The sequence below is a fragment of the Pan paniscus genome, chromosome 2 (genome assembly GCF_029289425.2).
Source record: "Pan paniscus chromosome 2, NHGRI_mPanPan1-v2.0_pri, whole genome shotgun sequence".
Lineage (NCBI taxonomy): Eukaryota > Metazoa > Chordata > Mammalia > Primates > Hominidae > Pan > Pan paniscus.
Genome location: NC_085926.1, coordinates 6368698 through 6382020, shown reverse-complemented (window position 1 = coordinate 6382020; position 13323 = coordinate 6368698). Strand labels below are relative to the sequence as shown.

General features: G+C 36.3%; 1 long non-coding RNA gene across 1 annotated transcript in view; it reads right to left on the bottom strand.

The window, feature by feature from the left end:
* Positions 1-5535: 5535 nt before the first annotated feature.
* Positions 5536-13323, bottom strand: part of LOC134729878 (uncharacterized) — a 244178-nt gene continuing 236390 nt past the window's right edge. Inside the window, exons 3-4 of the long non-coding RNA XR_010111386.1 lie at positions 12614-12660; positions 5536-5845 (exon numbers count right to left, since the gene is read on the bottom strand). This is a non-coding gene — a long non-coding RNA (uncharacterized LOC134729878). The remainder of the gene's footprint in view (positions 5846-12613; positions 12661-13323) is intronic.

The window sequence follows — 13323 nt, the reverse complement described above, 5'->3', positions numbered from 1 at the left end:
AAGTCTAGCATATACAAGTAGGTACAGTACATAATGCTCGATAATGACAATAAATGACTGTTACTTGCTTATATATTTGCTAGGCCATGATTTTTATCATTAGAGTATACTCAACTTATAGAAAAGAAAGTAAGCTGTAAATACAGCCTCAGGCAGGTCCTTCAGAAGGTTTTCCAGAAGAAGGCATTATTATCCTAGGAGATGACAGCTCCATGCATGTTATTACCCCTGAAGACCGTCCAGTGTGACAAGATGTAGAGGTGGAAGACAGTGGTATTGGGGATTCTGACTCTGTGTCGGACTATGTTATTGTGTATATTTGGGTCTTAGGTTTTATCAAAAAAGTTTTAAAAGCCAAAAAATAAAAATAAAAATTAGGAATAGAAAAAAACTTATAGATTGAGGATATAATAAAGAAAATATGTTTGTACAGCTGTATAATGTGTTTGTGGCTTAAGGGAAATGTTATTACAAAGGGGTCAAAAAGTTAAAAAAATTTTACAGTTTATAAAATAAAAAAGATACAACAAACTAAGGTTAGTCTATTATTGAAGAATGACATTTTTAAGTAAATTTAATGTCATGTACGATATTTATAAAGTCTACAGTAGTGCACAGTAATGTCCTAGGCCTTCACATTCACTCACCACTCACTCACTGACTCACCCAAGACAGTTTCCAGTCCTGCAAGCTCCGTTCATGGTAAGTGACTTAGACAGGTGTGATATTTTTTATCTTTTATACCAGCAGGTCCTCAACTTTTTTGGCACCAGGAACTGGTTTAGTGGAAGATAATTTTTCCACGGGCCAGAGTGGAGGGATGGTTTTGGGATGACTCAAGCAGATAACATTTATTGTGCACTTTATTTCTATTATTATTACATTGTAATATATAATGAAATTATTATATAACTCATCATAATGTAGAGTCAGTGGGAGCCCTGAACTTGTTGGCTTGTAACTAGACTGTCCCATCTGGGGGTGATGAGAGACAGTGACGGATCATCAGGCTTTAGATTCTCTTAAGGAGCGTGCAACCTAGATCCTTCAAAAGCACAGTTCACAATAGGGTTCACGCTCCTGTGAGAATCTAATGCCACCACTGATCTGACAGGATGAAGAGCTCAGGTAGTAATGCAGATGGTGAGTAGTGGCTGTAAATACAGATTAAGCTTCCCTTGCTCACCCACGGCTCACCTCCTGGTGTGAAGCCCAGTTTCTAACAGGCCCTGGACTGGTATCAGTCCATGGCCCAGAGTTTAGAGAACCCTATTTTATACCATATTTTTACTGTACGTTTCCTATGTTTAGATCTGGTTAGAAACACAAGTACTTAACTATTTGTTATAAGTGCCTACAGTATTCAATCCAATAATATGCTTCTTACAAGCAACAGGCTGTCTCATAGAGCTTATGTGTGTATTAGGCTGTACTATCTAGGTTTGCGTAAGCACATTCTACAAAGTTCACACGACAATAAACTCACATAATGTCTCATTTCTCAGATGTATCCCATCATTAAGTGACACATGCCTATATAGTGTAAACTTTAAATTGGCTTTACATTTTAATTCTCAGAAGTACTTCAATCAAACTGTATCTACAAAAGCCAATTAAGGTGGGGACTTGGGTGAGCAGTTAACCAGATAATTCTTTTACCAGTGAGGAACTTCATTTTTTATTTCTTAACAAAATAATACACTTTGGGGGCTTTTCATGTGAGCTAATTTGATGTGCTAATCTTTGCTCAGTTTTCATTTCTCCCTACCTCTGCTGAACTTTTTTCATAGAGATGTGTAAAATCTCTAGCTATATGAAACAAAATTAGTTATTCATATGCATGTTTCTTGGGGGGGTGTGTGTGTGTGTTATTTGTAATTTGAGTCCATGTATGCAAAAAATGCGATAAAAATGGATCAAATTTTCACATTGTGTGTTTTTCTTGAATTTTATTCATATTCTTGCTAAGAAAAAATCAGTCATGTTTCAACAAAGCCTCATGTTTTTCTAATCTCATCTGTGACCAGCAAGAATCCAAATTTCTTTGTGTTACTTTCAATAGTGAGCGTTTTATTTATTTTCAAAATAAACGTGCTCAAGGGATTTCGGTTGCACTGAAAAAATGCAAAAGTGTTAAATGCTTAGCAGCTCCAGAATAACTAATGAATGAATTTAGGATATTTGCAAATTTTGATTTATAATTAGCGCATGTTTTTTAAAACATCACATTAATGTGATCTCAGAAGGAACTCCATGGGGAATATTTCACAAATGTACACAACAGACAGGGCCATTCCTTACTCAAAAATGAGAACTGATAACAGTCATCTCAGATGACATGACCTATTTCAATATTATCTTTTATTGAAGTGAGAGTGTGAGACCATGTTGTTGCTTTTCTCTTCCATTGATCATAGTCAGATATGTGGGTTGGTTCATTTCATATAATGCTTTTAAGTGCTCAGACCACGTCATTGGCTTCTATGTAGAATGCAAATAAACAATGAACCTGCATCTTTTACACTAAAAGTGGGAGGAGACTTATTTACTATGTGAAGCTCATCCATGTGTACATTGATTCATCTGTCCATCCCTCTTCAATAACTATATGCTGAGTTTCTACTCAGTGCCCGGTGATATGTAGGCCATGGACATGAAATGGTTGATAAGACAGACAGGGCTTCTGTCTTCTGTTCTGAAGGACCGTATAGTTTTGTGGGTTGAACTTTGTTAAACAGATGACACCAAACCAGTTACCACAGACAAACTTCCTATGTTTCTGTATGCAGCCAAATCCCCCACTTGTGCTTAAGCTTCCATTTGCTTTTGCTTAGTTAAGGACATCACCCTAGCAACTCTCTCCATCTGAGGATGTCATTGAAGCAATTATTTATTTATTTTGAGACAGAGTCTTGCTCTGTCACCAAGGCTGGAGTGCAGTCGCGCAATCTTAGCTCACTACAACCTCCACCTCCCAGGTTCAAGCCATTCTCTTGCCTCAGCCTCCCGAGTAGCTGGGATTACAGGAGTGTGCCACCATGCCCAGCTCATTTTTGTATGTTTAGTGGAGATGGGGTTTCACCATGTTGGCCAGGCTGTTCTCAAACTCCTGACCTCAAGTGATCTGCCCACCTTGGCCTCTCAAAGTGTGGGGATTACAGGCGTGAGCCCCCGGGCCCAGCCAGCAATTCTTATCTTTTTCTCTTACATCATTATTTGTTTTCTTCCTTTGAGGATCATTCTCATCAGCAAACAGCTGATTGTTACTTCATCGATCACATTTTTTCCCATGATCCTACTTTCCCGTTAGCTGCTGCTCCATTTCTTGGCTAGCTGGTACAGCAGAAATCCCATAACAGTTGTCTAAACCCACTGTTTCTAATTCCTTTCTATTCACCATGCATTCATCCCACCACAACTTTTACTAGCAATGATCTTAATGACCTCCATGATTCTAACTGTGATAGTCAATGTTCAGTTATCTCACTGGACGTATAGACTATCAATTCCTTCTGCTTCATACACTTTCTTGATTGGGCTTAAGGACATTAAAGCCTGGTTTTTCTCTTACTTCACTGGTTACTCATTCCCAGTGCAGCCTGGCATTCCTCTTTATGTCTCATACATCTTAATATTGGAGGACTTTAGGCTTACCATTTGGATGTCTTTTCTTTTCTTTCTATACTCACTCTTTTCTGTTTCTCGTGACTTAGTTTGTAACAGTATGCAAATGACTCCAAAATCTACATCTATATCTTCATCTCCCACCAACACCAGGTATATAAATTTATCTCCACTCTTGAATCTCTTCTTACAATGTAAATTAAACATATCCAAAACTGAACTTCTAATATTCCCCCTCAAAATGTGATCCACCTACCTCCTTCCCCATCATAGTTTAAGGTGACAATCCTTCCAACTGCCCAGGCTTAAGACATTGCAGTCATTTTCAACTCTGTTTTTCTTATTCCCACCTCTAATTTATTTGGAAATCACGCTCTCTTCAAAACAGATAAAAAATCCAACTACCTCTTCTCATTTATTTTTCTAAATCCCTTGTCTGAACCTTAAAACTTGTCTCCCTATTCCTACTCTGACACTCTCCCCTCAGTTTATTCTTGTCCAAAACCTTGTAACCATTCACCACTTCATCCAGGATAAAGCCAGAGTCCTTAAAATAACCCAGAGGGCCTTATGTGATCTGTCTGTTTCTTATCTTTCTGATAATATCTCCTATTATCCTACAACAATGCACTCTTTCCAGACATACTGCCTTTAACGTTCCTGGAAAATAATAGATACACTCTTTTGCCTTAACACCTTTGCACTGAATATTCCTTATGTCTGGAACACCCTTTTCAAAAGGGACACAAGTTTCCTCAAAACCTGTGTCTCTTTCTAAAACCTACCAATTTGTAAAATTACTGCCTTAATCTGTATATGCTGCTATAACAAATGCCATAGACTACGTGGTTTAAAAAAATTTATTTCTCACATTTCCACAGGCTGGAAGATCTAAAATCAAGGTATGAACAGATTCAGCATCTCGTGGGGACCCACATTCTGCTTCATAATTGGTACCTTCTTTTTGTATGCTCACAGGGTAGAAAGAGCCAATGAGCTTCCTTGTGTCTGTTTTATAAGGACGCTAATCCCATTCATACAGGCTCCATCTTCAAAATCAAATCATTTGCCAGAGGCCTACATGATAATACCATCACTTTGATAATTAGGTTTCAACATATGAATTTTAGGACACAAACTTTCAGGCCATAGCAATTACTGACTGTCTCTACCTATTAAAATGTAAGCGACATAATCAGATTTGCATTTTTAAATAATCCCTTTGACTACTGTTCCTGATCTACAATCAGGGGATATAATAACTCTATAATTTTGTGGGTGGCGATAGACATCCCAATTCTTCCTAAATATTTGTTTCTTATGCAACTTTTGCTTTTATTTAAATTTTTTTTTTGCGTACATTATTTGGATTCACTAAAACTTTTGACATAGTTAAGATAACTTCATTTTGTTTTTTGCTATGAGCATTCTACAAATATATGAACGCATTTTTTCACCCCATCTATGCCTATCTATTCCCTGCTACCAAAATTAGGATACCATGAAAGGCAACTTAAATTCTGAGCCCTTACAACTTAGCATTAAATAGAATAAAGTTACAGCACTCAATAGGAATTACATGGGCTGGGGAATGGGAGTGGAAATGTGGGAATGGAATGATGGAAAGATAAGCTGAAGAGAAGTAAAGGTAAATCTTGCCACATTGGCACCAGCTAACAGGTAGGAATTTTATAGTCTAAAGTCTTTGGCTTGTAAGCTTGGAATTGATACTTCTTAACTTTGTGATCTCTGAAAATCTATAAGCCATTTCTGAATCCTAATTTCCTGGGAACGAAATAGGGATAAGATCACCAACTTCACAGAGTTGTTGTCTTCCTAGGATAAAATGAGATTACAATGTGCAAAGCATCTAGTTATTGCTGGCATCTGACAGGCATTAATAAGAGGGAATTCTTGTTATTATTGTCTTTATTAGCAATTTTCTGGGGAGCAGGTTGAGCTAGTAATGTTGTGATTCAGTACTATTCAATCATTTCTCTATTAGTCATTGTTATTACATAACAAGCAACTATAAAATCCTTGGCATATAACTGTCTGCATTTATTTCTTGCTCACATAAATGCAGTTTGGATGAGATGTTTCTGCTTCAGACTGTGGAGGCTGGGATGGCTGGGATTCAAAAAGCAATCAGCTATAAAGGTGAAGCTCCAGAGATCTCTTGTCCCTTCTCCAGGTTGGTGAGCCACCTGGGCATGACTTTCTATGGCAATGAAGGAAATAAAGAATGAATGACCAAATATACAAGCATATTTCAAACATCTATTTGCAGAATGACTACTAACATCCCATTGGCTAAAGCAAGCCATACAGCCACATGAAAAACATGGGACAGAAAAGCGTGCTCTGCCTTTTGTGGAGACTAGAAAGTTAGATGGCCAAGTACATCAGTGAGGGGGAAGGAGAGAAAGTGGAAGCAATACTTAAATTTTCCACAGTATCCTAGACTCAAAAGACAAAAGATTGCAATAAAAGTTCAAATGCTACTCCCTTGCATCCACACGAGAAGCAAAATGGAACTCGATATATGATGCTAAGATCAAATGAACAATATACCTTAATATTCTTTTTAAAAACAATTTCAACTTTTAGATTCAGAGAGTGCATGTACAGGTTTGCTAGATGAGTATATTGCATGATACTGAGTTTGGGATATGAATGATCCCGTCACCCAGGTAGTGAGCATAGTATCCAATAGTTAGTTTTTTAGGATTAAAACTCCCAAAAACTAATTTGTATTTCTAGTTTTAATCCTAAAAAACCTAACTATTGCTCCCCTCCATACCTCCCCCTTCTATTCATCCCTAGTGGCTATTGTCCTCATCTTTAAGTCCATGAGTAACCAATGTTTAGCTCCCACTTATAAGTGAGAACATATGGTATTTGGTTTTATGTTCCTCTGTTAATTTACTCAGGATAATGGCCTCGAGCTGCATCAATGTTGCTGCAAAAGACAAGATTTTGTTCCTTTTCATGGCCGTGTAGTAGTCCAATGTATGTATATACCACATTTTCTTATTCCAATCCACCATTGATGGGCACCTAAGTTGATTCCATATCTTTGCTATTGTGGATAATGCAGCAATGAGCAAACAAACGCATGTCTTTTTGTTAGAGTGATGTGTTTTCTTTCAGGTATATACCCAGTAATGGGATTGCTGAGTCAAATGGTAGTTTTATTTTACCTTCTTTTTTTTAAATCTTCCTTTAAGTTCCAGGATACAAGTGCAGAATGTGTAGGTTTGTTACATAGGTATACGTGTGGCATGGTGGTTTGCTGCACCTATCAACCTGTCATTTAGGTTTTAAGCTCCGCATACATTAGTTATTGTCCTAGTGCTATTCTTCCCCTCACCCCTCACCCTCTGGCTGGCCCCTGGTGTATGTTGTTCCCCTCCCTGTGTTCATGTGATCTCATTGTTCAACTCCCACTTATGAGTGAGAACATGCGGTGTTTGGTTTTCTGTTCTTGTGTTAGTTTGCTGAGGATGATGCCTTCCAGCTTTATCCATGTCCCTGCAAAGGACATAATCTCATTTGTTTTTATGTATGCATAGTATTCCATGGTGTATATGTACCACATTTTCTTTATCCAGTCTATCATCAATGGGCATTTGGGTTGGTTCCATGTCTTAGCTATTGTAAATAGTACTGCAATAAATATACGTGTGGGTGTGTCTTCATAGTAGAATGATTTATATTCCTTTGGGTATATACCCCCTAATGGGATTGCTGAGTCAAATTGTATTTTTGGTTCTAGATCCTTGAGGAAATGTTACACTGTCTTCCACAGTGGCTGAACTAATTTACATTCCCACCAACAGTGGAAAACCATTCCTATTCCTCCACAGCCTTACCAGCATCTATTGTTTCTTGACTTTTTAATAATCGCCATTCTGGCTGGCATGAGATGGTATCTCATTGTGGTTTTGATTTGCATTTCTCTAATGATCAATGATTTTGAGGTTTTTTTCATATGTTTCTTGGCCACATAAATGTCTTCTTTTGAGAAGTGTCTGTACACATCATTTTTCCACTTTTTGATGGGGCTGTTTGTTTTTTTCTTGTAAATTTGTTTAAGTTCCTTGTATATTCTGGATATTAGACCTTTGTCAGGTGTGTAGATTACAAAATTTTTCTCCCATTCTGTAGGTTGCCTGTTCACTCTAATGACAGTTTTTTTTTTGTTTTTGTTTTTGGTTTTTGTTTGTTTGTTTTGTTTTGTTTTGTGTTTTGCTGTGCAGAAGCTCTTTAGTTTAACTACATCTCAGTTGTCAATTTGGGCTTTTGCTGCAATTGCTTTTGGTGTTTTTGTCATGAAGTCTTTGCCCATGCCTATGTCCTGAATGGTATTGCCTAGGTTTTCCTCTAGGGTTTTTATGGTTTTGGGTTTCACATTTAAGTCTTTAATATATCTTGCGTTAATTTTTGTATAAGGTGTAAGGAATAGGCCTAGTTTCGGTTTTCTGCATATGGCTAACCAGTTTTCCCAGCACCATTTATTAAATAGGGAATCCTTTTCCTATTGCTTGTTTTGTCCAGTTTGTCAAAGATCAGATGGTCGTAGATGTGTGATGTTATGTCTGAGGTCTCTGCTCTGTTCCATTGATCTATATGTCTCTTTAGTTACCAGTACCATGCTGTTTTGGTTATTGTAGCCTTGTAGTATAGTTGGAAGGCAGGTAGCATGATGATTCCAGCTTTGTTCTTTTTGCTTGGGATTGTCTTGGCTATATGGACTCTTTTTTTGGTTCCATATGAAATTTAAAGTAGTTTTTTCCAATTCCGTGAAGAATGTCAATGGTAGTTTGGTGGGAATAGCATTGAATCTATAAATTGCTTTGAGCAGTATGGCCCCTGTCATATTTATTCTTCCTATCCATGATAATAAGCAACTTCAGCGAAGTCTCAGGATATAAAATCAATGTGCACAAATCACAAGCACTCCTATATACCAACAATAGACAAGCAGAGAGCCAAATCATGAATGAACTCGCATTCACAATTGCTACAAAGAGAATAAAATACCTAGGAATACAGTAACAAGGGATGTGAAGGACCTCTTCAAGGAGAATGACAAACCACTGCTCAAGGAAATAAGAGGGGACAGAAACGCATATTTTAAGTTCTTTGAGAAATCTCCAAACTGCTTTCCACATTGGCTGAACTAATTTACATCCCCTCAACAGTGTATAAGTGTTCTCTTTTCTCCACAGTCTCACCAGCACCTGTTTTTTTTTTACTTTTTAATGGTAATGTAACCATTCTGACTAGTGTGAGAGGGTATCTCATTGTGGTTTTGATTTGCATTTCTCTGATATTAGTGCTGACGAGCATTTTTCATATGTTTATTGGCCACTTGTATGTTTTCTTTTGCGAAGTATCTGTTCATGTCTTTTGCCTATTTTTTTAATGGAGTTATTTGTTTTTTGCTTCTTGACTTAAGTTCCTTATAGATTCTGGATATTACATTTTTATCGGAGGCATAGTTTGCAGACATTTTCTCCCATTCTGTAGACTGTCTGTTTACTCTGTTGATATTTTCTCTTGCTGTGCAGAAGCTCTTTAGTTTAATTAGGTCTCATTTGTCAATTTTGGTTTTTGTTCCAATTGCTCTTGAGAACTTATTCAGAAATTCTTTTTCAAGGCCGATGCTCAGGATGGTGTTTCCTAGGTTTTCTTCCAGAATTTTTATAGTTTGAGGTCTTATACTTAAATCTTTAATCTATCTTGAGTTAGTTTTTGTGTGTGGTGAAAAGTATAAGCATCCAGGTTCATTCTTCTGTATATGGTTAGCCAGCTATCTCATTTGCATTTATTGAATAGGGATTCCTTTCCCCATTGCTTATTTTTATTAACTGGTCAAAGATCAGATGGCTATAGGTGTGCTACTTTATTTCTAGGTTCTCTATTCTATTCCATTAGTCTATGTGTCTGTTTTGTGCCATGCTGTTTGATTACTGTAGCCTTATAGTATTGTTTGAAGTCAGGCAATGTGATGCCTCCAACTTCATTCTTTTTGCTTAGGATTGCTTTGGCTATTTTTGAGCTCCTTTTTGGTAAAATATCAATTTTAAAATAGCTTTTTCTAACTGTGAAAAATTATGTTGGTAGATTGATCAGAATAGCATTGAATCTGTAGATTTCTTTGGGCACTATGGCCATTTTTATATCAGTTCTTTCAATACACGAGGATGAAATGTTATTACATTTGTTTATGTAATCTATGATTCCTTTCAGCAATGTTTCATAGGCATCCTTGTAGAGAACTTTAATCTCCTTGGTTAAATGTGTTCCTTGGAGGCTGGGCATGATGGATCACACCTGTAATCCCCGCACTTTGAGATACTGAGACAGGCAGATCACCTGAGGTCAGGAGTCTGAGACAAACCTGGCCAACATGGTGAAACCCCGTCTCTACTAAAAATACAAACATTAGCTGAGCATGATGGCAGGTGCCTGTAATCCCACTACTTGGGAGACTGAGGCAGGAGAATAGCTTAAACCCAGGAGGCAGAGGTTGAAGTGAGCCAAGATCGTGCCACTGCACTCCAGCCTGGGCAAGAGAGTGAGACTCTATCTCAAAAAAAAAAAAAAAAAAAAAGGGCTCTTTGGTATTTTTTGTTGTTGTTGCTTTGTAAATGGGATTGTGTTCGTGATTTGGCTCTCAACATGAACATTATTGGTGTATAAAAATGCTACCTTTTTTTGTATATTGACTTTGTATCCTCAAACTTCACTGAAGTTGTTTATCATTTCCAGGAGCCTTTTGGCAGAATTTTTAGGGTTTTCTAGCTATAGAATTATATCATCTGCGAATAGAAATAGTTTGACATTTTCTTTTCCTATTTTGTTGCCTTTTATTTCTTTCTCTTGCCTGATTGCTCTGGCTATAGAACTTCATCTTACTATTCATAATTATAAGTCCTTAAACAGTTTACCATATAAAAGCAAGATTGAATGTGGTAATAAAAGTAGCTCATGGGACTATTTCTATTGCTAGAAGTATTTCTTTGGAATGCAAAATAAAACATAAACAAGTAGGGTATTTTATTTTATTACTTATTGAGTTATTCACCTAATATATATTTATTGAACATATTTCTATGTGCCAGGAAGCAGGTTGCATTAGTAGCTAATGATTTGTTACCAGGAGTTTGAAATGATAAATGAAAAATGGAGAAGTAGGGGAATTTTGGAATGTAGAGATAAGAATAATAAAAAGTAAAAACTAAATAATGACACAAGAAATGTACTGGAAGGGGAAGCAATTACTTCTGCTGAGATGTGTACATACATGCTAGAGAAATCAGTTTTTAAAAATCTATAACTGTTTATAGAAAATGAATAAGACATGACAGAGACTCTGAAATTTATTTGATTTAATGTCAAAATCTGATATTGCAACATAATTTCTTGATATATATTTCCAAGTAATCAATTAGATTAGGACTTTAGCTTTTGTAAATAAAAACAGAATCTGATCTATGAGAAATGAGCTCCTTTTAATGCAAGGCTGGAAAGGCAAAAGAATCAGAACAGGACTCAAATGGTAACCAATGATAAAAGATTTGCATAAGTCATCTGATTCAGTACAGCTATTATCTCAAAGTCATTATTTCCTGCCTGTCAGTCATAATTTTACTTGGTTGGATAATCACACACAAGTCCATGTTTTATACGAACATTTTTCATTTTGTCTAATGAGGAACTGTAGAAGAAATTCATTTTTGTCCAATGAAAAGTGCTTAGAAAAACATTATAACTTTGTTTTTATAAGGTCAGTCTTAGTAAAAAGAAACAGACTACTGTATATTTGATTTAGTGTTATTTCACCATTAGAAATTAACCAAGACATTATAGATTAGGCTCTATGCTAAGAATGATTTCCCATTTTCCTCAAACTTGTTAGGTTTTTTTTTTTATTCTGATGTATAGTCTCATATATGGTGAATTTTTAGCTAGGAGATAAAATACTGAGGCTGTGAACACATTTTTCTTTTCTTTTTTAGTTCTCTGCAATCTTTTTTGGTCTTAAAAATAAATAAAAATTCTTGAGTTTAATTTAAGCATGTGTGATGGTAGCTAATAATGCTTTCTATAAAGAGAAGAATGGTTCTTAGCTTTCAAAGTGCAATAGCATGGTTAAATTATATGAATGTCTTGGGGGAAAAAGTCTGAAAATAATTGCATTGAAGACTTAAATATAATTCTGAAATTCCCCAGTATGTTCTTCAAAATTTAAACACTTCAATATTTGATTTATAAAATTTATTCATTTCTTTTTTTTTTTTTTTTTTTTTTTGGAGACCGAGTCTTGCTCTGTCACCTAGGCTGGAGTGCAGTGGCACGATTTTGGCTCACTGCAACCTCCGCCTCCCAGATTCAAGCGATTCTCCTGACTCAGCCTCCCAAGTAGCTGGGATAACAGATGCCCACCACCATGCCTGGCTAATTTTTATATTTTTAGTAGAGACAGAGTTTCACCATGTTAGCCATCAGGAGATGGAAACGATCTCCTGACCTCATGATCTGCCCACTGTGGCCTCTAAACAGATTTTTATCAATCAAATCTTATTTTCCCAGTGACCTATACAATCATTTTAGAGTTTTCTTTGGCTTAGTTTGATTTCATCTATCATTGGCAGTGGTTCTCAACATTTTGGTTGAAAATATTTCTCCCATGTCATTCTGCTATTCAATGGTGATGTTTAGTTGTTAAGCTATTCATGATAAAATGTAAACTTACTAGAAATTATGAACTCCTTTGGAACAAAAGTCTTCATACATGTAAATGTTTCCTTGACAATTCAGAATGACTCTGAATTCCCTGTTAGCCTAATTATTTGGAATGAATCATTACCTTCTATGGTCACTAATCTCCATGTGGTCACATTTATTAATATATTTTATTCCTATTTAAAGTGCTTTTTTTTTGTTTGTTTACTGGTCCTATTCTCTGCTTTAGTACCTTTTAATAGTCCCACTTCTCAGTTGCAATCCCGAAGCTGGCTCACCCTGAAATAATGAAAACAGCAACTTATTAAAAAGACATTGGCTAACTCACAGACATATTAGGAAGGCTAGACAACTATGCATACAATAAACAGCTAGAAAAATCACCCTAGATTTTATACCAGATCATATTTGCTGAGAAAATTGTTGTTACTACAAAAATAGCAGGTGGGAGGGTCAGGAAGAGAAGAAGGAGAAAGGACAGGAGGTGGAGGAGGAAGAGTGGCAGGTAGGAGGTGGAGGAGAAAGGTGGGGAGGAGAGATGTTTTCTTATCATTTTCTTTTTGGCTTTCCACATCTCATGTCAAAACTCTCTGCAACCTAGCTGCAAGCCAGGCTGGGAAAGCACGTATGCAGAATTCTCAACTGTTATTGCCATAACTGCAACTTAATTTTCACAAAATTTCATAAATTGGATAATTTTTCATACACAGAAAAGGATGCTGGGAGGCCAAAATGAATACCACCTGCATGCTACAGCTCTTTAGTACTATTTCATAAGCTGTGGAATGCTCATATGAGTTTATATTATAGTAAATTTACATATGAAGTTATAACAGAATGATAAAACAGTAGAAACAACAAAAATGTAGAACAGGAAGGGAAATGCAGCCTGTTATACCCCAACTTGTAGATTTATAATGCCCATAAGCATCAAAAAAGTAC